The 24,106-nt window shown below is 36.9% G+C and overlaps 1 long non-coding RNA gene across 1 annotated transcript; it reads right to left on the bottom strand.

Annotated features, from left to right (window-relative positions):
* Positions 1–8,308: 8,308 nt before the first annotated feature.
* LOC306986096 lies at positions 8,309–22,203 on the bottom strand. The gene is made up of 4 exons (XR_013794907.1): positions 21,992–22,203; positions 21,767–21,885; positions 19,971–20,006; positions 8,309–8,984 (listed from the first exon to the last, which is right to left on the bottom strand). It is a non-coding gene; the product is annotated as an uncharacterized lncRNA (long non-coding RNA).
* Between the last annotated feature and the right edge of the window lie 1,903 nt (positions 22,204–24,106).

Below are 24,106 nucleotides of genomic sequence, written 5' to 3' on the forward strand. Positions count from 1 at the left end.
GGTGAACTAACCCTTTAAAGGTTGGCTGCCAGTGACAATGATGTCAGCTTTCCAATATCTGTTAATCTGTGCATGTGATATCTTCTCCATTTCATCTTTCTAATAAAGCTTTCAGTAAAATGTAATAGCGGTATAGCGGAGGATCTTTCCTAATTTTAGAAAAGACCCGCCCTCTCCAATTTTTTTAAAAATGCACATGCGCAACACTCTATTTGCTCCCGAGAGGGAACGCTTACATTAACTTTTACTAGCAGTGATTTTAAATGGATTTCTCCAAATAGCATGACAAACTTTACCTGTCTAGTAGAATCTTCGCGACCGCGGCATCAGTGGGAAGCCCAACATGTGCTTTTAGCGCACGCCAGCGTGTGAACTATTCACCCAAAATCACTCTGGTTTTGTTTCTATATTCTGCGGCCTTCCTCTTCTTATCATACACTTCGTATACATTTTTTCTCTTTCGACCCTCAGCCATTTTCAAAGGAATGGCTGAAACCGTAACTCATCACACATAATACACCAGAAAGCGAAAACTACATAGGGACGAGCACGTACGACGGCCTTACGCAAACATATCACCAGAATGATTGACACTTAGGTGGACCAATAGCATAGGCTACCCACCCGGAAAACGAAAATCCTCCGCTATGCCTTTAAGTAAACGTTTGCTTATGTCAACATGGCTTGCAGATTGCTGTTTACTGTATATGCTCACAATATGATTTAGCAAAAAAAAAAGAAAACAAATAATACAGTAATATATGATAATGCTGGTATAATTATACTCTAACACATTGACCGGTGAGAAGAAACACAAGTCGTCATCGAACTCCTCAGAACATTGCACACTCTTAAAGGATTAGTTCACTTTTAAAAAACTTTTGCTGACAATTTACTCACCCCCATGTCATCCAAGATGTCCATGTCTTTCTTTTTTCAGTCGAAAAGAAATTAAGGTTTTTGATGAAAACATTTCTCCATATAATGGACTTCAATGGGCCCCAAACAGTTCAAGGTCCAAATGACAGTTTCAGTGCAGCTTCAACAGGCTTTAACGATACCAGACGATGAATAAGGGTCTTATCTAGCGAAACGTTCGGTCATTTCAAAAATAAATAAAAAAGTTTAAGTTTTATAAGCACAAATGCTCGCCTTGCTCTGTTCTGTGATGCGCGTTCGTGACGTCATGTAATACGCAATTACGTTGAAAAGGTCACGCTTCTATGAAAAGTAAAAAAAATTCTGTCCTGACGAAAATTTTCTTTTAGGCTTTTAATATTACAACACCTAGGATACGCACACGAAATGGGCATTTTAAACGATAAATTGACACAAAGACATTTGAATATGTGTATATAGTCCTCCTTCCGCACATTTGTAAACACTGACTCGGTACGTCAAGCGTGACCTTTTCAACGTAATTGTGTATTACGTGACGTCATGAACGCGCATCACAGAACAGAGCAAGGCGAGCATTTGTGCTTATAAAACTTAAACTTTTTTATTTCTTTTTTAAATGACCGTACGTTTGGGTAGATAAGACCCTTATTCATCGTCTAGTATCGTTTAAAGCCCGTTGAAGCTGCACTGAAACTGTCATTTGGACCTTGAACCGTTTGGGGCCCATTGAAGTCCATTATATGGAGAAATGTTTTCATCAAAAACCTTAATTTCTTTTCGACTGAAGAAAGAAAGACATGGACATCTTGGATGACATGGGGGTGAGTAAATTATCAGCAAAAGTTTTTTTAAAAGTGAACTAATCCTTTAAGGCCAATTTACACCGCACAGACAAACGGCAACATGTTCACGAACTTCACACTGCCCAACAGACACGACAAACTCTGTTTGAACATGTTCAGTCGGGTGAAAACAAAACGCAACAAAATGCGTTTGTTGTCGTTTGTCTGTGCGGTGTGAATTGGCCTTTATGAGAAAATGTTCTATAGAGCATTAAAGGGTTCTTTCAGGCACTTCATATATAGAACCTTTTGGGGTTCACATGATAGTGTATTTTTTTTTTTTTTTAATGTATGAATTAAACAGCTTGTAATTTATTTATTTTTTTTAACTTTTTGCAGTTAAACATGAAGGTTATGCAATCAATTCAAGACATTTCTCATTTAAAATTGAGTCAAGTATATAAAGCGAATATTTCAACTCAAAACATTCTGTCATCATTTACTCACCTTCCCGCCTTTCCAAACCCAGTCTTTCTTCTGTGGAACACAAAATGAGATGTAGAATGTTCATGCTGCTCTCCAAACTTGGCACAAATACAAACGGCGATTGGAATCTACAGCAAAAGGCAGGATTTTCAAAGATCAATGACTTTCACCACACAAAGCTATTGCACAGTTTTCAAATGCATGTTTTTTTGGGTGAGCTCGACAGACCCAGGCCCCATTTCCTTTCAATATATGGAATAATTTAGATACAATATGCCTTTAAATATTTGCATTTGGCTTCTTAATTCTCAGCGGATTAAAAAGTTATTTATCAAGTAGACAATCAAGTCATGGATTATACTTGCTGCTTACAGAAGTGGAAAAGCCTCAAAAGAGGTGTGATAAAGGATCTGTTCATTTGCGTTATAGGGACAGTTGTGTAGTGAATAATTGTTAATATTGGATTTCATATCCCAGTCCCCTCTCAGCCTCCCCGCAGAGGCCACATTAGCAGCCAATTAAATAGAGTGTTAAACCCATTCCCTGTGCTGAATGGACATTAATGAATGTCAATGACTTTACACAGGATGTATTCATTCCCTTTTGCTTGGTTATTCAACTGATTAGGTTATAATGAGGTTTATGCCACAACCTCATAGTCAGAGCAATAAGAATTGAAACCTTCATTATGAAACCTAGGCTTGCATTGCAGCACATGCCTAATCATAGATCTTTATTACATGTTTCCCATGATCATCTTATCCAGTTCACCTCACAGAAGGTGCATTCAGTCGAACAATAAAGATTATTGTACCTTGAAGTAACATTATACAGGAAATATGAACAATCTTTAATAGTGAATGTGATAACATAATGTTAAATTACAACATCGGATGTCTACATTACTTTATCACATTCATTATAATGCCTGAAATAGCTACTTCTGTAACAATTGAGAGTGAATGAGCTCCATCTTTTATGATGCAGAAGTAAGGATCGACAAAATAATCAGAAGAACTTGGTCTGTGTAGCTCAGGTAAAAAGTGAAGGATGAATAACTGGTCCTATTGCTGAGTTAATTACTTATTGATCTTGTCTGGCAGCGTGGGTGATTGTGACCTTTGAGGTTGCAGTATTTTTTTTTGTGTGTAACTGGTCGACTATGTAGAGGAGGTGCATTTAGATAATGTGTGCTGACAAGGAGAGTGCTGTAACCTGTTTCACAGCCTGCATGGCTTCCTGTTGCCATGTCTGAGAGACATTCTTCAATAGCTCTTGTCTGTCAACGAAGAGAACACTTTGGAGTCAAGGTGCCTTCACATGAAAAACCTTAAAACTCTAAATATAGGCTATAATGACACTGACAATGTTATAAAAGTGTTCTCACATCGACAAGAGACATAAATCATAACCCTAACCCTATGTCAAACTCATTGGCAGTAAATGCGGGATTTTTTCACAACATTTAGCTACACAGAAAATGCAAAGGCTGCGTTTAAAATTGAGCCCTACACTCATTAACTATTCCCTGTAGTCCACTAATATAGTCCACTTGAAGGAGTGAATGAAAACGAGTAAATGAAAACGAGTGAGTGAATTTGGACACTGAGTGTGCTGGAAGGGTGCTTTTGCATCGTTTGTGCTTGCGGTTTAATAATAATTTGAAACTTTACAAACTGGCAGTTCTAGTAACGTTAGTAGAAAATATTTATCTTGAAATCTGTCATGAAAAATAGCGTATAAACTTTAATTAAACAATGTAATAATTAAAAAGGAAAATACCTGTAGCTAACGCTATCCTCAGCCTGTAGCCTAACCACATTGGACCAGCAATGATGGATAGACGAATCAGCTGCGGGCGCCATCTTCTGGCATGTATTCTCTAGCCGTTGAGTGCATAGCCTACAGACCTGATAGCTACCAATGCTGCATTAAAAAACTTAAAAATGCTGGCTTCGGAGTTCGGAGAACACATTCCAAGGTAAGAAGGCATGGACGTCCGAATTCCCTGTTAGCTTCACTTCCTCTCTACTGAGATGCCTTCATCTGATCGATTTTTGAAGGCAGCATGTAGCCTAACGTTAGGCTAATTCTCTATTGGTATCTCACAATCCTGTGCTTTCCATTATTTGACAGTTGAGATAAAAAAAAAAAGGTTAGTTTGTGTAAATGTACGTTTTTGACCAACGTTTTCCACGTCCTGATGTAATTTCAAGTGAGAAATTACTAATTAAACATTTGTTTAGTTCTCCCCAAAGCTCGCTCTATTTTGCTGTTACACTGCCTCAGAAGTCTTGTCTGAAATAGCCTAAGTTTCGTGAGGTGCCTTCGTTCGCAAACGCTACCGGCAGAGTCATACTTATGAAGCAACTCGGATGCAGCCTTTAAAATACAGAAAGACGGTTCACTCGTATTAGTCGGACTCGGCAACCTTTCTTGTGTGAAGCCTATAAGAAAGTGAATTAAACTGCAATTCATCGAGTGGCCGCTAGAGACAGGCTCCAAAAGGGAGTCAATTCCATATTCCCCATGTGGTTAAAATACCCAACTTTACAGCAGAAAAAAATAATAATCTTTACAACCTGGAACAAAAATTGCTTTTGGTACGGTAGATATAACGCTGAGGGGGTTATTTTTTATTTTTATAACTCATCCGTTTTAATTATATTAAGCCTTAAAGTTCTGCATAATTGCATAAAAATAAGGGTGTGGCCACTTGAGTGACAGGTTGAGGCTGGATTCACTTCACCTCATCATTTCATCTGCTGAATTTGCCATCACTGCCATATTTGTGTTTTTTTTCGGGATTATTTCAATCCCACGCCGTTGGATTCCGTCGTCGTCAAGTATCGAGAGAACAACCAGCGCTTTCAGTTGTTTTCCTCTGTGAACAACATACACTAATTCGTTGCTTTTTTGGAGGCAGGCAGGCAGCGCGGATTTCCAGCGCATTTACTTGAAGATATGGTTAACTGTTTGACCCATTTGATAGGCGGTCAAAACCAGAATTTAAAATGGACTGAATAAAGCTCGCTATGAACTTGAAGTGTGATACGGTGCTGACTGACATGACATGAATCACTGTCACACACGCACGCACACACACACACGCGCGCGCGCACTTTGATGTAAGTTACTGCATACATTTTTAACTAGCAGAATAATACAGCATCACGACACACAAAGTCTCACTTTTAGCTATGTCTTTTAATTATTATAGTATTTTTGAGGGTAAAAACATGAACTTTAACTATTGGCTTCATCATCAAATCAGTTGTCACTTTAGCACAGTCGAACTCGCACACTTGGCACAGCAGCACGTGCAACTGTACTGCCAGTAGCTAGCATATAGAATGAGCTCCTTAGCCTGAGCCAGTGTTGCCAGATAGGAAATATCCAAGTATCTTACCACCATAAGCTCAAAATTATCGTATTTGGAAGTACACAAAACGTACAGAATACAGCTATTTATCTAGACCATGCAACAACTTTTTGACACGACCTGGAACTTACTTTATTGCTAAACTGACCTCAGCTTGGAAACAACTGACCAAGCGCCGTGGCAGGAACCTTAACCTTTTTTTTGTTGTTGTGCAAAACATACAGAGATTACACGTTTATGATCTAATTTTGTATACAATTTACAAAAGGGACGTCGTGAGAGTGAGAGTCATTCTCCACGATGATTGGCCGAGAAGACACAATGTGTGATGAGATGAAAGACGTCCACGTTCACGTTCTCCTCACGATCATGACGGTAAGGATCTACTACAGCTAGATCAACGAGTATAGAAGCTCTATGATTACAAAACGACCATCATTTGAAGTGTCACAAAATGATGAAATGATCATACATTATGGGATTTTTTTCATTATTGATCGTACAGAGGTCAAAATGATCGTACAATTATCGTACGTCTGGCAACACTGGCCTGAGCAAATTCGATCATGTCGAGCTACTGTAGGCGGGTGTGGTTTCAGCAGCCAGTCTCCTCGGCTCCACCCACGTCCCGCCTCTTTGCTCATTTTCTGTTATCCGGAGTGACGCCGTGCTGCCAAAATGGTGAATGAAACCTCTTCAGAAAATGCTCTTCAGAAACCTACGACGAGTGATGTCACGGACCCTACGTCCATATTTTTTTCACAGTCTATTAGGTGTGTTCAACATCGGCTCCGGCTGGATGTAACCGATCGGCGAGAGTTGCCGCGTGCAGGCGGGGAAGAGCTGCAAACGGAGATGCGAAGTGGTGCATGTAGCTTCAGCTCAGCCATTTGATTTGTAGTCGAAGGTTTTGACACTGTAAAACCGATGTCTGTTAGACGTGTTGAGGAAAATGGTTTGGCATTTCGCTTGTGTTTTTCTGTGCTTACATTGTCTCCATGGTGAGCACGAATCGCTTCCTGCACATCGCTTTACTCTGATCACCAACCACCTATCCAGTCTTTAAGTTGTTTATCCTTTTCCCAGTCTTTGTTGTACTTTTTGCCATACTTGGAGCACTTCGTTGGAGGCATTGTTTGTAGAAATTGAAATGTGTGTATTTATTTACGTCTATCATAGCTTACAGCGTCGCGCGCGCCTGCACATTGAACGTGATTTTTCCTCCAATTAGGGGGATAAGGGGGTGGATTCGGTGGAATCTTTTGACGAATTATGCCACAGCACTTATATTATTGCACTGATTGGCTATAGTTGTGAGCAGACAGTGTCAATCAATGTATTGGAGATTGTGAAAACGGCAACCGTGACCATAGATGTAAAGAAAACGAAGTTGCTTGTCAGATTTTCCTAACAAGCAACCATATTTTTTTAATAAGCCCCAAAAAAACGCAACCCGCAACCCTTACGACTTACTAATAAAAAAAAGCCCAAAGTCGCGTATTATAAGCGGACTTGGCAACTATGTTCCAAATCCGTGTTTATCAATAATTTTTACTTTACAGACATATGTTTATTTTTATTTTTTATATAAAATGACATCACATAACCCATATAGAGATCACAATGTCAGAAAGTTTGGGAATATTCACTCATAATTTATACACATAAAAACATGATCAGAGTTTTAAACAATACTGCACGGTTGTTTAAACCAATACACATTAAGCTGTGTCGTCAAGCAAGTCTTTTCCCATCATGCTTTTGCAGTCGGTGGAGAGCAGAATCCGACATGTGCGCCTTGCGCTCGTGGCAGTATTTTGACATACGTCAGCATGACATCAGGGCAAGGCGGACCACACATTTCGGACAGATTTCTAACCAGCATGCATCTCGCGGTGATCGGTTCCAGTGCGCAGATTTTGCTAATCTCAAACAAGCCTAGTGCAGCCGCAATATGGTGGAATAAGTCCCGCCTTCTAAAGAAAAGAGCCAATAGCCGATTGGTAAAGTCATTGCGTCACTGCAGCTGCCCTTAGAAGCTCCGGTCAAGCTGTGTCTGAAACAGCTCACTCGTTCACTCATTCAATAATCCCTAGTATATTCTGCAAAGAGTGAACGAAATGAAGAGAGTGAATTTGGACGCTGACGCATTTTTAGATTTCATGTGACGTCACACACGGTCTCCATTCAACAGGTTATGATTTAATGACTTTACAACATACAAATGCTTTTTAACTCTTATGTTCTCCTGAAGGTGTTTGTTTATTTGCATCTGTTTCTTGAATGAATTTTTTTTTAAAAGTTGGAAAAGGTTCTGTCTCCAATTATTCAGAATCTCGCTAGTTAGAACTATAAAATTCTTCATAATAATTCATAAGGTATTGTACACTTGTCAAGCATATCCTTTGTTTATTTTATTTTGTTTATTTGTTGAAATGTCCCTAATGTACTGTAACATATTTAATGTACATAAAATGTGCACATCATTTTAATTGTGCAAATGGCTTTTTCTAGCTTTTACTCTTGAGTCACGTCATGTCAAATGACAATTTCAAATGAATGTGAAAATAATCTGCAGCTTTTACCTTTTCAGCTTTTATCTTGCAGTCCAACACACAAATTTTTATTTTTTATTTTTTATTACTACCACAACAATAATGTCTTTTATAGAAATATAACATTATAGTACAAAAAAAACAACATAAAATTGTCTCTTCAATTTTAATGGACAGCAATATATATTTTATTGTGTCTGGCAACTTGAAAATGTGTTTTATTGGGTTCTAAAAGAAGTTAAACATTCAATTATAAGCATTTCACAGATTTACTGTCAGTACTAGTTATACAAATGAATTAAATGCAATAATTTCCATTCAAATGGATGGAAACAGATGTAAAACAGAAAAGGATGGGGATTAAAAGATTCCTTATCCTGTGGCTCTCTCTAGTGGGCAACATTGATATCACAATATGTACCCCTAATTATAAGATCATCCTTAATGGATACAGTATATATTTAAGTTACAGTGGTAAAACATTTATAGTACAACAACAGTACAGTATAAATTGTATGAAAGTTTAATATAAGGTTAGATGTAATAGTTCAATACAGTATATGGCAGTTTTATAGCATAATATTATTATTATCAATAGCCTAAAAATTGAGTATGAGTATAATAGTACTAATATACTGTAATAACTATGAATAAAATAGCATATAGTATATATAGCATAAATTGTAATATAATATAGTCAATAAAATAAAAATAGCAAATGAAATAGAACAATCATATAATGATACAAGTCATAATATAATAATATTTATTTATATAATAATATATTAAGCAGAAGAGACGCAGTCTCTTGCTACAGAGAACAATTTGACAGGCTTTCTTCAGCTTTCCTTGAGGTTTGTGCTGTCCTGGTTCCACTGGCTAAAAAAAAAAAAAAAAAAAAAAAAAAATCTAAATTAGCCATGATTAGATGACAAGCAATTAAATAACCTGCTCTGTGGAGAGATGAGTCGGTTTAGCTCTATCTGTAATTCTGACAGCCTGAGCTATCCTGTCAAAGTCCTCTGGCTCACTGAATTCTACCGAAGACTCATTTAGATTAGTTCATAATATAAATATAAGCTCAGACTTTATAATAAATAATATAAAGTTTACATGATTCTTATGAAGTCTCAGTTTTCATAGCTAACTAGCATTATGGCTAGCTATTATCAGTCTAACTTTGGTGGCCAATTTGTTGTCAACATAATGTTTTAATGACAAATAAAACCAAATACAACTGTTCAGACTTACATGTGAAATGTAATTCCCTGAAAAATGGTTTGGATTGTACGACAGTTTGAAAAATCTCAAAATAGTCAGGGATCTTTTCTTTCTTTCAGTTTTCTATTAAAATGTAAATGGTTTCCTGTGATGGCAAACCTGACTTTTCAGCACCATTACTCAAATCATTATAATTATTATTATTATCAATAAGTACAAAAAGAGTTGTGCTGCTTAATATTTTTTGGAGAAACTATAACCATGATCAAGATTATTTGATGAACAGAAAGTACAAAGGTTCAGCATTTCTTTGAATTAGAAATCTCTCGTAGCATTATTAAACTATACTGTTACATGGCAGTTTATTTTCAAATGAAATGGGATATTAAACACGAAAAAAAGAAAATACAGGGATGATCTTTATGGATTGGATATTTTAAAGTTACCTTTAAATTCACAGATAAATCATTCACAAAAACACCAGGAATGTGTATCAAAAAAGTAACAGAGGCCTTTGCAGACTTCCAGAATTAATTAGTTCATTGGCAAATAATGAATTGAGGATTGTTTCATTCAGGGCTGCGCAATTCATTGAACATAATATGGCCTTTAGTGAATATTAAACTGCAAAAAGCTGTGATTTAAATAAACAATATTCTGCATGTGCTCAGTGCTTCAAGGTGAAAAGCTAATGCCCCATTTTGTCAGCGTACTAATAGCAGTATCGTGGGGCTTGTGAAGTTGTAATAGTGTTTTTAACAGTTTCTCAGAGCGGTCTGCATATGTGAATGACAAACAACCTTCAAGAGCAACTCTTTCTATTAGCAGCCGGGCCAATGTCTTTTATTCTTCTAACCTTGATAACAGCAATATGAGATCTTACAGTTCCTGCATAATCTGAAAAAATACTTATATTGTACTGTACAAAAACAAATCTTCAGTCCACACAAAGTGTCCTGTTTAGCTTGTCTGAGTGAAACATACTCAGACTGTCGGACAGAATGATAATAGTTGGTGTAGGGAAAAAAAAAAAAAAAAACCTCTTTATTTACCCCACATCGGTCAGCTTTGGTCTTAGTTTAAGGTTAATCTTGTGCTGCCCTTGTCCTGTCGAAAAGGTTGGGAGCGATAACCAACCATCAAAGACTGAAAACACCCTCAAAAAGACAGATTACACACCACTGACTTCTAGGCACTGGGCAAGAGTGACAATGGCAGCCTCACTGCCATGGCAACATGATGTATCTGAATTGCTTTTGTTAATGAGAGAGTGAGCAGTATAGTGGAAATTGTTCAGAAAAGCATACTACCTTAATATTGTTGCAGTACTATATGGTATATGTATTATGATCAACTGCATTTGCCAAAATAAGCAGTATTAAACGGAGCTTACTGAATATCTAAAATTACAAATTTAGTGTGATGAATGATCCATCATTTTTAACATCTCTTTCTTGAGAGCCACATATTTGTATACTTTTTATATCGATTGCAAAATATCTCAAAGAAAAGTGAATGAAAACATTAAAGGGGTCATGACATGAGAAACCAAATTTGCCTTGATCTTTTGGTATATAAGAGGTCTTTGTACCATTAAAACGTCCTGCAAGTTTCATAGCTTAAGACGTCCTCCCCATTATAAACGAATCATTTATTTAATCAAGCTCTAAATACAGCTCGTTCTGGATTCATGGTAAGAAGTGACGTCACGGTACGAAGTGACGTACCAGCGTTTGCATATAGACCGCCTCCAGCACAAGACAACTACGCTTTAAGCGCAAGGCAACTACGCTCATTTCGTATCGTTGTCGCGCCCGCGCGCTGCGCGCCTCACAAGTGTTCAGTCGACGGACAGCGAGTGGGTCTGTGTACAGGGAAATTACGATGCCACACAGATGTGCTGTTCCTGGCTGTGGGACAAACAACATCTTTGAATACGCTGCGAAAGATCCAGACGTCAGGGAAAAATGGATGCACTTTATTTTTTGCGGACGTCTCAGTCACGGCAGTGTTAGTTTAAGCGTTTGTTCTATACATTTGAAGGATGACTGTTTTGAGAACAAATCCCAAAATGATGCTGGCTTTGCCAGAAAACTGTTGCTCAAAGATAAGTCCGTGCCAACTATTCTGGGCTCTACAACGACGACGCAAACTGTAAGTAATGTATTTAAAACTTTAAACTACTTTTTAAATACGCCGAATCCGCAAATGTTCTGGCTGGGGGCGTTAATAATTGATGCATAGGCACTGACGTTAGCCAATCATAACAGTGGGCGTTAACACTGAACTCTTAAAGGGGAAACACCCCCAAAACAGACTGTTTGAATCAGAGGATGAGAAACAGGATGGGAAAAGGTCATAAATCACTACATTTTAAAAGTTTTTTGTAAAAAAAACTATAGTAATACTATATATGCACCTAAGGGAACATAATAATAAAATAAAAAAACCCATGTCATGACCCCTTTAACTTATGTTTAAAAAATAGTGACAGAATATTGCATACACATTAAAAAGAAACTGAATATGAACATTTATAAATGGTGTTCATATGATACGGTTGGTGTTGGATATGGGTCAAAAGGTCAGTTATTCTTAGGTTCATTATTTCTTTTTTTTAATCAAGACTTCACACATCATTTAGTAATCAGTGCATTTATAAACGGTTTAAGGCATTCTGTGCACTGAATAATGTGTTAAACTGAATTGGGAACACTGTTATACTGCTATATTATATTTTATACTGTAAGTGTAAAGTATGTACTACATAGAGATTATTGATTCATAAACTAAATTGTCACTTTAAAAAGAACAGCATTTGTTTTGGAAATACTACAACGGAAATATGTGAAGAATGCGAGCTGCTCTTTGAAGTTAATTTACAAAGAGATAACAGCAATAAGAAATGCGCTATACTGTAATAAACATGTAAAGATGTGAAGTATACGCACTTACGCAGCGGGCAACTTTTGCAAATTAGAGTGGATTTCTTTCACTTAATTCCCACTCAGAAAAACACTTTCAGACCAAACAAACAAACTGATGTCTAACGACCACAGATTTACCTAATAAAATGTATGTTTTTTTTACACTATGGCATCTCTGTTAGATGTTTTATGTGAAATTCCTAAAATATATTTATATATGCAAATCAGTGCAAACCAGCAAAATAAAAATAAGTTTAAATAGCAACATACGCTATTTACAGTGAAACTAGTAGCATTTGCTTTGCAAGTGTAAATAGTTGTTAGATGTTTGCACCTCAATGTATTGTAGTATATTTTAAATCAGAATGCAATAATAAGTGTGGCAAGCAGATCGGGGCCGAGAGCTGTGGGAACGGAGCGAGTCGAGTGTTACTGAGTGTCACCTGCGCGCCACACTGGTCTTGAGTCCCACGGAGGAACTGGATAGAAGGAGGAGTGACGACAGTGAAGGATGAGAGAGGACCAGGCCTTGACTTGTTGTTTTGTTTTAGTTTATGTGGCAGTCATCCGTGATGGGCTACCGCTTTATTTTCGTTTTGTTGTTTGTTTATTTTGGTCCATTAAAATTATGTTGAACATTCGCCAGTTCCCGCCTCCTTCTTCCCTGAGCCTTGAACATTGCCACAATAACATATTCAGTGATTATTATATGATTATATTTATTAAAATCATAAATGGATGCTGCCTTATTGGGAGCCGCTACAGCCCTCCCCTACACTTACCACTAACCGTACCTGTTTAACACTTTATTTCCACTTTCAAATATGTTCTTCATTTTTATTTACAATTTGAACTTTCAAGCATTAATCTCCAAGCTGATATGTGATGGGAAAAGGAAGTAGAATGAGTTCGGAAAAAGGCGATTTTAGACTCAGGTCGGTCACGTCGAAAGCTAACGCCACCCTCGTTACTCTTCATGCCACTGCTCATGTTTCCAGCGGGACTTCTTTTGTGATTGTTTCAGTTTATGGTCGGTGAAGTTAGTGTAAATAGCCTCTGCCAACCAGGCGGGCTATTTGCACTTTGTGTAAATAGACACTCCGACAAATAAATGAATATTATGAGAGTCTATAAGGCTGGCTTAATTCAGCCTGACTCAGAACCTGTAGAACTATTCACCATCGTGCTCCAGGAAAACTGTTGTTAAATTAGTGAAACATAAGTCACTTTGAATCAAAAGTATCTTCTAAATGCCAAGCAACTAACATACACAACATGGGGTTGGTTTGATTACTTTAACAGCTGAGACACTGACCTTTTCTCAGGTCCTCCTGCATGCAGATGCACTGTAAGTTAAACAGTGTAAAACAGCTATTAGATTGATTAAAGTCGTGGGACAGCGTCAACAACAGTTTCTTAATGTTTCTGTGTCCGCTGCATGATCTCCGATCTCTGTGTAGCAGTGATGTAAGTGTGTGAAAGCAGCACATTAAAGCCAAGTTCTTGGTGTGTTTGCCACACATACTTCACAACAAAGTATTCAGTATTTGCTGCTGAATTCAGTAACCCGTAGGGGCCTGTGTTAGCAATAATGAATAGCAATTAATAATCAATCATAACTTGTAATAATTATGAATATTTGGATCAGTTAATATAATTAATTTAATGTAGTAGAATTTATATTTAAATCAACCTGTTCGTCCCGTGAACACTCAGTGTTAATGGTTTATTCATTCTAAGTGTAACGAATGGACTTAATCAAAATGCTCTAGACATCATAAAACCTTTCCCCTCTCCCCTGTCATGGGCCCTCAAACCAGTTCTCTTCAAAGACCGTTATCACCTCTGCTCCCATGAACGATCTCAGCAAGAGACTGTGTCTGCAACCCTCAAAGTCAGCACAGGAGACCGGACCAACAAAGACTATAGAGATAAACTTCCAATACTCAAGAACATTTACTTCATTCTTACCCACAAACTTTCCCAAATGTTTATGCATGTCCCTATGTTTTATTAGCCTAGTTACGATTCTTTAGTTATGTTAGAGTAACTTCAAATGTTGATATCCAAAAATGATGTATCACTGCTTTAATGTCTTCAAATCCCCTCTTTCTTGGTATCAAAAGAATCCTCTTTTGATTTTATAATCAATGGTGTACAACATGTTTTGTTAAATTGCATCATAAATATTTTTTACCATACTTTTGTGTAAAGACTGCACAAATTCTCCATGCCACCATGAACATGCAAATGGTGTTAAGATGGAGACTTTCTCCCGGTCACCTTTGATTGGCCACCTCACCAAATGGGTGTGAACTGATAGGACCTTTAAGGCCCAATCCCAATTCTACCCCTTTCCCCTTCGTCTACCCCTAACCCTTCGCCTTCCCCTTCCCCTTGACCCTTGAAACAGAGTGGCAAGGCGTAGGGGTGAAAATTTTCCCCTAAGAAATGGGACACCACTACTACACCGTTACATGTCATTATACGTCGTCCCTTACGTCACAGGAGATGCGCCAATGTTTATCACAAACTTCCAAGATGCACAGGACTTGTACACAGGACTTGTATTATGTGGTGTTGTATTAACACGTTGGAGGTACAGAACTATGTTTGTCCTATTTTGACCTATTTATTTATTTACTGTGTGAAACTGTGTGAAATACGACATTGTGTGGCGTTCATGTGCGTTCAACTCATAAATACGATCTTTACGAGATGACTTGAACGCACCAATAGCTTGTGTGCTTTGTTCGGGGGAGAGGAGATTTTTTTTACAAACGTTTCTTTAAAGGAACTGACCGTAAATATGAACACAAGATTGAATGTAACAAAGCAAATCATTATTTGTTGTTAAAATACTTATTAAAGCCAACAATTCTTACATTTATGGGTCTCCTTTTTTGCTTGGGCAGCCATTTTGCTTCTGTAGCCGGTGTATGCAGTGACACTTCTCATACCCCTTCGTTTGAAGTGTGGTCCCGAAAAATCTTTGTTTGAAGGGCTATCTGGCCCTTCCCCTTAGCCCTCCCCCTCCAACCAAAAGAGAATCGAGACAGCCCTACCCCTTCACGTGCACGAGCAAAACAGAGGGGAAGGGGAAAGTGAAGGGGTAAGGGGTAGAATTGGGATTGGGCCTAAGAGTGTCTGATTGGTTCAGATCTCTTTGAGACAACGTTTCCTGTTTTCTTCCGGAAACTTCGTCTTCAAGTTAACTTTATTGGATTTGGATTCAACGTGGACCAAGTTAATTTCTTTGGATTCAACGTGGACCACCACAAGAACCCAAACGAATGCTTCACCGCACTCCAGGCAAAATCAGTATATGACAAATATAACTTACCTGCTTGTGAAACACCAGTGACCAAACTGTACTGTATTGTTTTAAAAGCAGAGTTATTTAAACGGATGTGCTGTCTGATTGGGAGAAACTATATTGGGTATGACATAACTGCTGTTGTGGCTACGTTCCCACATAAAAGACTTGTAAATATATATATTTTTTCTTCAACATGTATTTTTTTAGTTTTCTTAGTTTTTTATTTTTGCTGTGGGATTTGCACTGTCTGCACAATAATTTCACCTCAACTGGGATTTCCTGTTGCCTATATGGCATAGATCGCGAGGGCGATCACTAATAGTTCTTATTTTCTTTTCTTTTTTGACAGTAGACCTTTTTTCCCTGAACATAGTACATACCGAACCGTACTGAAACCGTGACCCTAAAACCGTGACCAAAACTGAACCCTGAGCAATTTGAACCGTTACACCCCTTAATCCATTAACTAATGTTAACAAATGAGAACTTATTGTAAATTGTTACCTATGTTTTATATAATTGTAGGGAGCTTTGAGTTATATAACATGACACAGATGAGCTTAGCTCCGGATGTCATTATGTCTATAGCGACAACCTATCCAGTCATACAAAGGGTGACAAGATGAAAGATTCCATTGCAAGTCAATTTTTTCATGCTGAACCGAAATAGCTCTGTACACTCGGAGTGCCAAACTGGTTTATTTTGCTTCCTGCTGACAATAAAATCCATCTCTTCAAAGAATCCTTTGAAGGGATAGGATGTGTGCGAGCATCTTTTTAGCATGAAGGCTTTTGAAACAAAATTCTGTTTTCAAGTATGTGAAATTGAGTATGCAACTGATGTCCAATAAAAGATGTCACGGCAGAAAGCTCAGATGAAATTCTCTGCCTTAGAAGTTCTTAGTAGTTTTAGTTAAGCAATTTAGATCAAATATATCATGATTGTGGATTTTCTACATCATGTTTCACTGGTGTAACATTCAGCTCTCATTAAAGCATGCATTGCTCCCTCAGGCAAGTCAGGCTAATGATTAAAACAATTGATAAAAAAAATAAAATCATGGAATATTAACATTTAAACTATCCTCTGATGCAAACTGAAATGTTCCTCCTTTCATTGCAAATGTGATTTTTTTTTAAACACAAGACATTGACAATATACTTTCTTGTGGTTAAAGATTGTACAAACGGAGAACAATAAAGTTTTCAAAGGAAGACCATTTAGTTTTTTTTATAACCAATAAAAGCTTCAAATTAAATTAATATTCCTTGTACTGTATGTACCAGAGTGCTAATTATTATCCATAACATTTCTACTAAATTTATGAGCAGATTTATAGCAAGACACTGGGTAAATCCTCTGATATTTGAGTATGAATTTCAGTTTCTGTGTCGCAAAAGGTTAGTGTCTAGTTGAAAGCATTCAGATATGCTCCCTCATTGTTAGAGAGAATTGTGGCTTTTGAGCGGAAGGCTTTTATAAGTGGAATGAGTGTGAGAGGAATCAGAGCGACAATGTAATTTCATTTGAATCAGATTAAGGGGCCAGAGGACATATTAAATAAAGCATGGCTATAGTTCATCATGACCGTCTATCGTTGTGTGAATGGCGATCCTACTTCATTTCAACAACCGTCTGACATTTAGAGAGAGAGAGAGAGAGAGAGAGAGAGAGAGAGGAGTTCACAGGGATAGAAGCATGCTGAGCTCAGTGTGAGTCAACACTCATTCTCTTTCCTCCTCAGTCTCGCTCCTGTATCAGTCTTCCTCACATATTCATATCCACTACTTGCATATTCTATAAGCATAGAGTCTGAACTTGCTGTGCTTTTATCAGTAACTTAACACCTTAGGTATAATTTGTAAATTCTCAATTTACTATTTAAATGTCCATGTTTGTTCATTGTACAATACCTGTTGTTACATTATACAAATTAAAACATAAAAAAATATCAGTGTATGTATAGCATTAACTAATAAATGCTGTCAATTTGTTCATTGTTAGGTCATAATACCTAATGCATTACCTATTGTTGACGAAAATGTCACCATTGTAAAATGACTTGACACATAAAATCACAAAACTAATTTCGAACTTATCTTGACAAGTATGAAATCACCAAAATATTTTGTAAAACATGATGAAATTAGTAAATCGACATGATTATGATCTCGGTCCCTATAATTTATCACGTTTTATCATTCTTATATCAGTGAATCTTAATTGAAAAAAATATTAAAGTGTATTAAAAATATAATAAAGAGCACAGATATTTTTTTTAAAGTAAAAAAAAAAAAAAAAAACTTTACGTAAAAATGGCATAGTTTTTTTAATGTATTTATATAGTTTATTAAGAGTCTGCAATTCCAATGGCAAAAAGAAAGACATTTCCCATGCAAACTTGCAGATTACAGTTTTACAGCATGTATGTCATGTAATTAGCACATTTTTGCCTAAGGGGTCTCCAGTCACCACAAACCAGCTGCATAATCAGTCCATTTCCATTTCAAACAGCTCTTGGGGAATAAGCCCTTGCAGTAGCTAATATTTTGTTGAATGATATGAATAGAGTTTTTAGAGATATTTTCCTCTTGGCAAAAGTAGATTAAAGATGGCAAGCATTTGATGGAGATGCAAAATTGTGATGTTACACAAATTATTTAAAGAGAAGCTGGTATGCAAATCATTGACTAATCTATGTCATATTTGTGTACAATGAGCATTATTGAACTAATGCTGAACACTTTAAAGATGACATGAAATCAAAATTACGATTTCACGTTGGAAGTAATGGATCATGAATTCTCATTACGGAAGTAATGGGCTGCAAACAGCAATACAATTGACAAATTGACAACTGCAGGCACTAGATGTAAAGCACCCATAAGAGAATACAAATGTTGATTTGCACTAGATAATATGGTCCTTGCTGGATTGCATTGCATGAATGTCTGTTTGTTTCGTTCTTTAATAACAGATTTGTTTTACGCCTATCTGTACTACATGCTAACTAATATATATTCCATTAAACTAAAAATGTAAACCCACCCTCAATAAACCTCATCTGAATGTAATATTCACTCCCAAATTTAGCTCTGTTACAGAGTAGGAGGAATCTGGAAGATTTCTCTCTTCAAAAATGTACAAGGTAAGAAACTGCCAAGTCACTAATGGCCTGTCGTAAAAGGGAATGATTTAAATGACATCTAATTCTATGCCAATGTAAGAACGAACAGCCGTATAGCTATGATATTTCATATAGTACTATTAAAAGTCATATAAATATACACAAAAATTTGATGAACATCACAACCAACTGTAGCCTATAACAACGGCAAAATGTTACTTACTGATGTTTGACAAAAAATAAAAATACTCTGGAATTTAACAACAAAATGTATTAAACTGAGCTGTGAGTACTTCAATGTTTTGATAACTTAAAACAATCAGATTAGATAAAGTGATAAAGAAACAGTCAATATGAATATGTTAATGATGGGTGTTCCACTTCTGTGGAAATTATAATGTTTAAACACTATTATATTAATCTTCTCCTTACTGAACCTGTGAAAAACACAAATATCTGAGAGGTTTTTTTTTTCTCGGAATAACGTTCTAAACTGTTCTTTTTGGTTTCAAACGTTGCATATTCTCTCCAGCATCAGAATGTTTTGACATTTCTGAAGACATGTTGAATTATTAAAGTAGACCTCTCATCTCATCTCAAAACAGGAAACCTTTACTCAAAGAGAAACCAAAAGGAGTTTGAAAATGGTTCTGATAAGATAACTCAGTTTGTGTTTTAAGCTAGAGACTCTCTTTTAAAAACAATAGCTGAAAAATTCACATTCACATCACGTTACACCCCTGCATTTCAAAACGGAAATTGCTGGCTCACTGAAAGGTCGAATGTCATAGACTTGTCATTGTGTATATACTGAAAGCAAATTCCATTTTCTCCTGTATAAAGGACAGCCTATTCTTGTTGGCCTAGTGTGTATCTGTCAATGATATTATATAAAGTATAAGCAATGCTGCTTTTTAAACCCGTTTATGACTTTTAAGCCTCATTCATCACTTTTAATCAACACGTCTGTATTGTTAATGGCAAAAAACATCAGATTTGTATAAGTTCTTTCTAATAAAAAGCTTAGAATCAGTTTATAGAAATGGTCAAATTGCTGTATCTGACATCATAAATGGAACAAAAATATTATAAAAATACAACCTTAAACCACCATGATCTGCTCAATAAGTGTGTTTGGTAAAATAAAATAAGTTTTTCAATTGGTCCAATTATTATGGATGAAGTAGTGAAAAATAGTGGGGTGGGGGGGGGGGGGGGGGATCCTATATAGTAATTTAGCCCATACCTCAATCTGGTCTCTTCACCTCACCTGTGTTATAGTCACCCTGTAGCTCTGACTCCAGACCTGAATAATGAGGAGAGGTTAGGAACATTAATCACACATCTGGCTAGACTGAGGGAGCGTAGGAGGAAAGCATTCACCTCATCTCCTGAACTACAGCCCAGGCCTTCACATGAATGATAATTAAGGCCTAAATACAAACCTCAAGAAAGAAAAAAAGAGATATTCTTTATTTTGATGAACAAAATGCTTACCAATTAAGCTCATCAATATTGACAATGGTAACACTTTTTAGTAAGGTTGTACATGTTCAAATATTAGGGATCATAAACTACTATGAATGAACACACTCTCTGGGGAGAGTGAGCGGAGTGTGTTGGGGGAGGGCGAGCACGGTGTATCCGTGACACTAATGTTAATAAGGATTGATAAATCGTAGTTTCTATTTACACCAAGTGCAAATAGAGTGCTGCGGGCATGACGTCCAAACTCTTAGACAAATAGAATTATTGAGTAGAATAATTGGACGTTTCTTTCTAAAACATAAATTACACAAACCCATATAACAAAATACTAATTACACTTTAAAAAATGCTGGGTTGTTTCAACCCAATTTTGGGTCAAATATGGACAAATCCAAACGTTGGGTTAAAAATGTAATTTAAAAATTTAAACCAACGGCTGGGTTTGTCCATATTTGACCCAAAATTGGGTTGAAACAACACAGCATTTTTTAAAGTGTAAGAAAATATATTTAAAAAGTGGAAATAAAGTGCCTAACATGTAGTGTTTTAAGGGTTAGAGGTAGGTGTAGGGGTGGACTTCAGGGATAGGAATATAAAATAAAGCATCCATTAATTATTTTAATAAATAAAATCACACTCTAAAAAATGCTGGGTTGTTTCAACCCAATTTTGGGTCAAATATGGACAAACCCAGCCGTTGGGTTAAATGTTTAAATGACATTTTTAACCCAACGTTTGGGTTTGTCCATATTTGACCCAAAATTGGGTTGAAACAACCCAGCATTTTTTAGAGTGCATATACACTGAATATGTTTTTATTATTGCATGCTGTTTTATAATATACACTGTGGTACTCTAGGTGCAAACAGTATCAGCCACTAATAAATGACATTCATGCAAAGAAAATATTGCTATCTTCACTAGTGCAAATATAATTTAATGCTATTTTGTTAGCTAATGCTAGTTAAGGCATAAACTTGATGGGTTCCTTATTGTAAAGTGTTATCAAATGAACATTACATTGTTAGTTCATATTAACTACTGCGTTAACTTTAATCAGCACAGCCGCATTAATACGTGTTTCCAAACACACCGTAATTGTAAATGCTTTGCCTTTTTGTAAAGCTAAATATATTATATATTTAATGGGTAAACAAGAAAAAGCTGAAAAGATTTATGCATATAATTCGTTCTGTAAGAATGCAGCCAAGTAACCCATGACATTACATCAGATACGGGAACGATCAGTGATTTGTTAAATAATTTTGAATATATTTTTTTTCTGAGGTCACTCTGTGTATGAAAGTCCAGAGAGAAGGATAAGCTCTTTACAATGAGGTTCAAATTTATTAACATTAGTTAATGCATTTAGCAACATGAACTCTAAAGTATTTTCTTATATGTTAATATGTTTTATATGTAAAAATGAACATGCAAATGCTGTAAAAGTATTGTTCATTGTTATTCCACGTTAGCTATTGCATTAGATAATGATGCCAATGTACAGAACGTTAATGTGAAGTGTTTACACAATTTCTATAATTTTTTTTTAGTTGTCAAACTGAATCCAGTTCTTACCCACAATGCTGAGCTTTCTCGCGCAGTAATTCTATGTTCGACTGAGCAGTGACACATTTCGCCAATCAACATCCGGCAGCCCGGAGAATCCAAACATCCCCTCGGCACCAAACATCAATCTGAGCAGAGGCAGAAAAAAAAAAAAAAACAGAGTCAGAATGACAGGCCGTAATGACGCCTCGCAGCCCCTGAGGATCTGTGGTTTTTTAAAGCCGCATTTCTCACTTGTCTTACACGTAGCCGGAGACAGGACCATCCTCGTGTTATGGAGCATCAGAGATAATAATGGATACTCAGGCGGTGTTGGCATGTGGTGGGAGACTGAATGCGTGACCTCTTCTTGGTCTGGCTGTAGAGAGCTTGTTGGTGGTGGGCTGGAAGCAGAGGGCTTTTGACAAGGTGCAGCTTAAGTGATGTGCTCTAATGAGCTCTAATGAATGGGGCAGACAGATGAGACAGAGGACTGCAGGAGCAGATAGAGCCTGTCTAGGGTAAAACACGCTACTGAGAGATTATGACATTAGGAAGTGTGCTGTGTATCATCGCTCATGTCAACACCACTCACTCAACCACGAACATTTTGATGCTCAGGGGACTTGATGGATTTGCTAATAGAGTGCTGCAGTGACAAAGTATTTTTGAAGGCCAAGCCGTCATCACCTATATTCCCCGCACACAAACCCAAGGATTTTTTCATTGACTTTTGAATTGTTGCAGAAAATAAGTTCTGTGACCAGCAAACGGTTATGATTTTTACACATTTTGCTAATCATGATAATCTTGAGACGCGCCGTGGTGAGGAGCAGAGAGTTCGTTCAGAGCGCGTCTCATGTGCTGCGGTTATCACTCCGCCCAAGTAGCAGTGCGAATTATTCTTAAAAATATCTTTCTTCATGCAGGTTTGGAACAACTTTGAGGTGAGTAAATGATGGCAGGATTTTCAGTTTTTGGGTGAACTATCCCTTTAAGAAAATGTACTGGCCATAAATATATATATATATATTTTTTTTACAGACCACGAAACAGCAAAGACACCCAAACAAATCTAATTTTGATACTATTGTACATCCAAAACTAGTCTAACTATAAAATAAAATAAAACATGATAAAATAATCAATTCAGTATTTGTGCACTGTGACTGGGCACATGCATAGGCTGTTTGCACACAGAAGTCTTCCCACACTGCGCACTAATAATTTAAATTGAGTTCCCTTTCATGTCTTACGCTTGTATATTCAAATTGACAATGCTTAAACTTTCGTGACAATGCAGTACTTGCCCGTCAACCATCCAGAGTGTTGTTCATGTTTGTTTACGTTCACCTTTTCACATCATTATATTGTTAGAATTCATTAAGATGTTAACTGGTGATTGACACCATTTCATATACTCGTCAATGTCTATTTGCATTTGCCGCTTGCCAAATATTAATTTTAGGCTTTGTGAAAAAAAATTATGAAGCACTGTTCATACTGAGGGAATTACATATTTTATGTGGTAATGGATATTATGTCACAATTATGTCACAAGTGTTGTCAATACAGATTCTCTTCTAATTAAGATCATGTAAGTGTCCTCAATGTAGAAAGATAGTAAAAGAGAAAGAGGCTGAAGTAGCAGTCAGTCTAGTTGGTGATCTATTGAAAATAGGATCAGATTATTGGCAGCAAGATGGAAACATAAGATTCTGCCAGTTACTGTAGTATAGGGCGATAACATACATTTCTGGATGTTAAACATGACCTGCACATAAGAAAGGTCTTGTTGTTTCTCCTTTTTAAATCAAGTCCATTCTTGGTCAGAGCACTTGAGCAGCATGTGGGAGAGGGCAAATCAAATGCATGCATTGATTGGATGTGCTAAACCCAATCAAATGATTGGAACATTTCAAAGAAGAGGGGCTTTGTGAAACTAAGACTGTGTCCGAAATCTCCCATATACCCTTAAATAGGACACTATTTGATGGGACAGTCATTTGTATTGGTGTCTGAAACAATAGTGGACGTTGTGCCCTCATTCAGTCCCACAATGCACCGCAACAATGTGTACAATTGATGTACGCTTAACGGCTAGAGTATACCCATAATGCACTATGAGAGTCACGCGCCAAATTAAGTCCAGCATCTGAATCATCCATCCATTCATCCATTTTCCAAACCGCTGGTCCAATGAGGCTACAGAGTAATGGCATACTGGTATAATAGTTCAATCAAAGTTTACTCTTTCAAAGACAGATTTCAGGATAGCCTAAGGCCCCGATCACACCTGAAGTGTTTTTTGCAGTGAGAGGCACCTTTTTTCAATTGTTTTCCTATGGCAGTGAGCGTTCTGCACGCTGT

This window comes from Phoxinus phoxinus (genome assembly GCF_949152265.1).
Source record: "Phoxinus phoxinus genome assembly, chromosome: 18".
Classification (NCBI taxonomy): Eukaryota; Metazoa; Chordata; class Actinopteri; order Cypriniformes; family Leuciscidae; genus Phoxinus; species Phoxinus phoxinus.